Raw genomic sequence first — 7,500 nt, forward strand, 5'->3', positions numbered from 1 at the left:
AAGATGCCCATCACGCTAGCTAGCACCACTGATTTGCGTCTCTCTCTAACTCTCTCATGATTACATTCTAAGACGCCTCCTCCCTCCTCTCTCTCTCTCTCTCTCTCTCTCTCTCTCTCTCTCTCTCCCTCCTCTCTCCCTCTCTCCTTCTCTCTCCTCTCTCCCCTCCCTCTCTCTCTCTTTCCCTCGCTCTCCAGCAGCTGATTCCTCATCTTGTTACGTGGCATTAATGACACTTCAGTCATTGTGCCGTTCAAGCGCGGCCCTTCCACGCTGAACAGAGAGTTGACATTTCCTGACATTTTCCCAACTAATTACAGTACAAATAATTAAGCGTGTTCCTCTGTGTAACAAATGAAGGCGAGGGCCGTCTGTCAGCGAGGCCATGATTGATGACACTCCGGGAGACTTTATCTGATGGGCGGTTGCCACCAGGTACGGAGGAAGCACATTTAATTAGAACGAACAATGCAAATTAGAGTCATCTCATCCAGTTATGCGCCCAGGCAATATCCGTGTCAAGGTGAATGTGACAATGAAAGCAAAATATTAGCATTTCGTGGAGCAGGCTGAAGGGGGAAATCAGAGCACGGAGATGACAGGCCTAATTATTTCGGCTCACACAGGCCAGGACAGCTGTTTCTGGTGTCCTGAACAAGCCTGTCACACAGGTAACCAAATAGAGTGTACGCATGTGACTCTCGTCTCCCGACATTCGCTGGATGTGTCTGCCACTAATGACCAATGCTAATGTGGCTGCCATGCCTAAAAAAGCTAGCAGAGAAAAAACAAACACACACACACACTAGAGAGAGCGAGAGAGAGAGCGAGAGAGAGAGAGAGAGAGAGAGAGAGAGAAGAGAGAGAGAGAGAGAGAGAGAGAGAGAGAGAGAGAGAGAGAGAGAGAGAGCGAGAGAGAGAGAGAATGCTTCGGTGTCATGATTTATATTTTCCTTTTTTCGTGGCAGGCCACATTTCTTTGCTTAATTGCATGGTTTTAGAATTAATAATGTACCTGCCTGTCACATCCAACAATTGGTTGCCCTAAAAAAGGCCCAGTGTTATTTGACAAATATTTGTTGCCCCGGTGAAACTTATATATGATTCAACACTAATAATGTTGGTTCCAAAATACAATGGGAATTGATCTATTCTCTCACATATGTAGGAATGTCTAGCCTCTTAAAATATCTGTCATAATCTGACGGATGTAATGAAGAATAAGGCTTTTTAACGTGGGTTTCTGAGATGAATTACACGTCAAAACAGATCCCAAATGTAAAACAAAATAAACAATAATAATTCCCCAGTCATTTGGTTCCATGTGTTTAAAACAGCCTATCTACTCGCAGCTCCCACTAATGAATCAACACAGAGAGATAAAACAAAGAGGGAGTTTGGGTCGGGAATGAGTGATGCCGTAAAACAAAATAAATGAAATCTTCAAAAAAACCAAAGCCTCACTGCAACAACGCTCTCCCTACTCGCTTCTTCTTCCTCGTTTTCCACTCACAACCCGAGTGCCGCTCGCGAAATGACAACCAACAATGAACAATGGGCTACGACTTTTAAGCTACCAAATAGCATTATGTTGTCTGTGTACATCTTCGCAGTGGGGGGGGGAAAACAAAGGTTGCCGCCCACGGTAGTAATGAAGCAGGAATCTTCTACTCCAGGACCAAGCTCACAATGGTTCTTAAGGGGGGCACCAGTGCAAATCCGGATGGGCACGGAGAAATTCTACATGGGATCAAAGTTTGCCGCTTAGTGGCACGCTGGCAGGCTAGGAACAGATGGGCGTCGTAGGCACCGAGAGCCCATTGAGATGCAGGATTCAAAGTAGCTGCTGCTACTCTGCATACGCGGGCAGATGATGCCTTTGTGCGGCACGGATTGCCCGATATGCATTTAGGTAGGGGAGGGATATCTTGTTTTGGTTTCTTTTCTTTGTTATTTTTTGGTTGCTTTTATTGTTTTCTATTTCCGCGCTGGCCAGACAAAGAGACACACAGGGAGGTTCGCGAGCCCAGGTTTGTTAAGATATGCAGGTTTTTTCTTGCAACTGGTGAGTTGTAATCGTGGTAATTTAGTTTTTGTATCTTAAATTGAAACAACAGATATCCCCTGTATAATTTGTCTTTTTTATTTTTCTCTTGTTTTTGTTGGTTTTTGTTCTATCTCTTCTTTTCCCTGCAAGACTCGTAACATCAGACCTAGTCACAGCTTTGTAGACTATAGGATCGGGTGTTCATCCCTCACACCTTATGTTCTCTTGACCATTAGAGTTATTTTTGTTACCAAGAAGTTATTTATGATGATTTTAGATTGACTTGTTTTAATTTTATCCTTATTGACAACACCCAAACACAGATTGTTTCAATGAAAAGTACTTAGCTATTGCTGCTATATTGAAAGTGTTGTCAAAACTGTTGCTTTAATCTCTGACCTCAGAAGGAGGATGGCTGTACACAAAGGATTACTAGTTGCATCATAGTCTAACTCGTATAAGTGTGATGAAATGACACAAATTCAAACCTATGAAAGTATTCACCATGAATAATACAATCATGATGGTAACGCCAATTGCATGAATAATATACGGATCAAATATGCACCTGACCAAAATGTGCATACAACGTTTTCCCAATTTCTCACACGTGGTGTTACCGCATGTCATACCTTTTTTAATAAATAACACATTTTATATGAATTTATACAGGATGTCCAACCTTTTAATCACTCACCCACTGTAAAAGGTAACTGATTTTTACTAATCTGCCGTGTGTCTGGGACAGAAATTAATGCAATCCCAAAATGGCATGGTACCCTCAGTTCAATGCTGCTGTCAGCTCCAAAATGCCACTGCGGTGTTCCGGGATCAGGTCAGGCCCGCCTGTGAGACAGAATCACTGGCTGAGTGTCTGACTTCCTCCTCTCAACAAGACAATTAGTTCTTTTGAGTGGAGAAAATGTGTAAAATTAAATACGGGGGAGAAGGGCATTTAACAAGGAAAAACAGTCTTAACATTCTAGATATTGAAGGAAGCGGTGATCTCATGAGCCCCTTAGATGTCTGTCTTTTGTTCTTTGAATAAAAAGGAAAAGATCATTGTTCAATGTATATATATATTTAAAAATAAAATTATATATATATATATATATATATATATATATATATATATATATATATATATATATGTGTGTGTGTCTGTGTGTAAAGAGTGAGAGGGAGAGGGAGAAAGAGAGAAATTTGTAGCCTATTTCATTCACTATAATGTGCAATTAACGTGTTTATCTGTCAGTGTGTCATTTCACCCAACGACCAGCCAATAATTAGCCATCATCTAAAATTCAAAACAAACCCATATAATTGTGCAACAGCCCATAAAAAAAACAATAACAGAGTTGTTCATCACAATGCGTAAAATCTAAAGTGAAGGCAAAAGTCAGCGAATGACAAATTGTTAACCTAATCAACGTAAATATTCCAGCATGACAGGTAGCCAAATGAAGACAATTAAGGTAACTCAGATACATGGCAATGATGGTCCCTGCTTCTGGATTCCTATGATAATGACAAAATGTGTAATTTCTCGGGCTGGCAGCCTTCGACACTCCGTCATGTTATGTTCGGTAGAGAGAGACAGAGCCTAAGAGAGCAACAGAGAGAGAGGTAGGGCGAGAGAGAGAGACAGAGAGAGAGAGAGAGAGAGAGAGAGAGAGAGAGAGAAAGAGAGAGAGAGGTGGGAGAGAGCAACAGAGAGAGGTAGGGAGAGAGAGAGAGAGAGAGAGAGAGAGAGAGAGAGAGAGGTGGGAGAGAGCAACAGAGAGAGAGGTAGGGAGAGAGAGAGAGAGAGAAAGAGAGAGAGAGAGAGAGAGAGAGAGAGAGAGAGAGAGAGAGAGAGAGGTGGGAGAGAGAGATAGGGGAACAGAGAGAGGGAGAATGCCTCAGGGCCTCCACATTTCACCTGCCCACCAATCCCAATCAATGCCGTTACTCCTTCCCACTTCATTTTATCTGCTCGTCGTGACTTGTGTTTCCCCTGAAAGTGACCGTCGTATGGCGTTCTGTGAAACATTCACAAGGCTAATGGGATGAGATGCAAAGAATTATAAATGCTGACAGTAAATCATATTACATCCCTAATAAGCATTAACTGGATAAGTGGGTCAAAGCTGTATGATCTTAATTGATTTTTCCCAAAGAAACCTGACAGCGAAATGTCAATGCTTGAATATTTCTTCATGCATCATTAAAACGAGATTGGCTTTTCAGACGAGGGGAGGTGCAGGGTGTGTGTGTGTGTGGGGGGGAGGCACGGAGGTGGTATTGGCTGGGTTGGGGGGGGGGGGGGGGGGGTGGCTGATCCTTTGGGTAGAATTGATTCTAGCTCGGGGCTGCCTCGCGCAAGTAAGTGTATTACATAAAAATCTTTACAGGATATTAAAACAACAGCCATTCTGCAAGACAGTTACAATTAAAAGCTGACACCCTCCCATGTCTTTTGTGTCTGCCACTGCAGAGCCCTGCCTGGCAAACACATGCATCTCCCCAGCCCTCTGCCTGCACTGCGATCAATGTGTACACACGGAAGCACTCGGGAACAGACTGCTATCCCTATAGGTATATACCAAGTGCTACATGCTAGGGTTTTCATGAATGGATTGTGTCAGGTTGTTTTTTGTTTGTTGGTATCACCTGATGACCTTATCAGACTAATGAGGCTGATACTTTTATGCAATTACCCAAAGGATGCATAAGGGAGTTGTGTATGTACCGTGTTTGAACATATTTGTGTCTATAGTGTATAAAGATAGGGTTTGTGGGTTGTCACTTTAGTTGAAAAATGATGGTTGATTGAGGGAAAACGAAAATCTGAATGTGTGTTAGTGTTTGAATCACAAAAAAAAACATCAAAAAATTATACATAAACGTAAATCGTTGCAAAAATTGCTTCTGTAATAATGTTATACCAATCAGTTAAGAAATGTTTTCATGGAACTAAAAATCTGCCCTTTTTTTTCAGAATAACGGGATTATCACCTCAGAATTCTGAGGTACAATTTCGTGAAATAAAATCTGCCGAGTTTTCTTGAAATAACAAGATTATCATGTCAGAATTCTCAGAAAAGTATTCAGAAAAAAAATCTCATGACTGCAGTTTATCAGAAGGAAAGCCAATTCTGACATAATATGGCCTTTCATATTTAACTCCCTACCTACACCCATACCAGTAATAACCCTGTACTTGAATTCATATAGCACAGTGGGAAGTGAGAGCTTCTCACAGGATTTGGATGTATCCCCTTAATTCAGAAAAACACAGCAGAAAAACAAATGAGTCATGAAAAAACATGCAGATTTCTTTTTTTTCCATTTCCAGTTCTCATGATTTGGAAAAACATTCATTTTTTATTCAGATCACAGCAGAATTGATTTAACGATGTCAATGCGGTCTCAACACTGTTATTTTCCCATGTAGTCGTTTTCGCTCCCACCCAACATTGACGCAGCACTCAATTCAAATGGTGTTGAATGGCATTCACCAGAAGTTACGCCTCTTTCACACGATTCTTAAGAGGGCCACGATGTGCACTTCTTAGATAGAGCAACAGAGTCTGATCTGGCAAACTTAATACGTGCCATGCAAAAACGCCGGCTGCAGGCCCTCTGTCAAGGAGTGAGGATTAATATCCAGCGAGCTGTTCCCAGCCTGCCGTTTCCCCACACCTATCCTCAGACGAGTGTCAGGATCGGGTCGCTCGGCAACACCCTGAGCAACACTGTCTAAGTCCAGCACTCGGCATGTGCTCCGACGTGATCCGTGTCACCCTATCGCCCGGGCATCCAAACCATGCTCTTCCCAAACATTCAAAACTTCTTGTCCCTACAGATGGGCCTTGTGATCCGAGGATTAATCGGAAAGTGCCTGGTTGTTTATGTCATCGTAACTCATCGGCCAAGCGTCCACGGAGAGCTTCTGCTGATGGCAGGTGTAAAAAAAGGAAAAGAGGGCCACCCGTTGCATCACGCTGCGCGCGGATATGAGACGGAAAGGCGACTCGAACACTTGAGTGGAATGACTTGGGAGGATTGGATTATTTCTTTTTTGCATCTAAAGTTACGGCTTCTCTGTGGGAGTGATCCTATTCTGAGAGTAAGTGGAGCTTTCCAAGGTGTTAGGCTGTGGGCGTCTCACAGGGCAGTGTGTGTGTGTGTGTGTGTGTGTGTGTGTGTGTGTGTGTGTGTGTGTGTGTGTGTGTGAGTGTGTGTGTTTGTGTATGTTTAATGGAAGAGTTCAAGATGAGGGCGTGCTCTTGACTTGCATGTGTAAGGGCGTCTAGTATGCATGCTTTAGTGCATGCCTGTAGGCATGCGCATTTTTTTAGTGCAACTATGTTTGTCTGCATCTGTGTCTCTAAGCGTCAGCATCAAGGGTGTACCCACATGCAGTGTGTCTACATGCATGTCTACGTTTGTGTGTGTGTGTGTGTGTGTGTGTGTGTGTGTGTGTGTGTGTGCCTGCGTGCGTGCGTGCGCATTCATCCATGCCTATGTACGTGCATGCGTGTGTATGTGTGCACCTGTGCATGTGTCTATCTGTCAATGTGTTTATGTGTCTATGTGTGTGTGTGTGTGTGTGTGTGTGTGTGTGTGTGGGGGAGGTCAGTTGGCAGGACCAGGGAGCAAATGCTGGGAATAAATCAGTCTCAGTGACACGCAGGCCTCTCATCATGAGACGTCCCACAGCGTGCCCATCAGTTACTGGCTAATAAAGACGTATGGGAGGAGACCAGGATCCGAGCCAAGGTGAAATGCAGCCGCCGTCCCCCCAGATACAGGACCTCCAGAGAGGCAGTCCATCTGCAGCCAGGGCGGCCGTCCATCGATCCGTCCCTCACTGGGAGAGGGTCCTTGTTTAAGACGTACATTTGGCATATGTGTTTTTCTCGTCCTTTTTTGAGGCTATGCATATCTTATAGATCCTGATTCGTTCTTCTTACAGGTGATTGTAATGTGTTACTGCAGCAGGTTTGTGTGTGCGTTTGTGTGCGTGTGAGTGGCTGTTACAATGAACTGTTTAATTCAATCATGATTGCATGCATAGATGCATACATCAATTGGTAAGTACGGTCAATGGTATATCATTGACCTGTGATTTGTCACGCTGTCTCCAGAGCGATTGACTCGGAAGAAGAGTGTGCTTGTATTGCAGTACACTAACCTCTCATACTTCAGCTGCCTCTTGCTTGATGACATGAATGGCTTTATAAATGTGACGCATCTATGGCAGAAAATGTACTCTTTTGGCCGCTCACTGGGCCTGTGTTACAACCTTGGAACCCCTAGCGATGACTGAATGAACCGACGAAAGAAAGAAAGAGAGCGATAGAGAGAGAGAGAGAGAGAGAGAGAGAGAGGGGGGGAGAGACAAAGAGAGCGAGAGAGAGAGAGAGAGAGAGAGAGAGATAGAAGGGGAGAGACGTGAGTTGGGCACA

Source organism: Pollachius pollachius, assembly GCF_949987615.1.
Source record: "Pollachius pollachius genome assembly, chromosome: 1".
NCBI classification, from domain to species: Eukaryota; Metazoa; Chordata; class Actinopteri; order Gadiformes; family Gadidae; genus Pollachius; species Pollachius pollachius.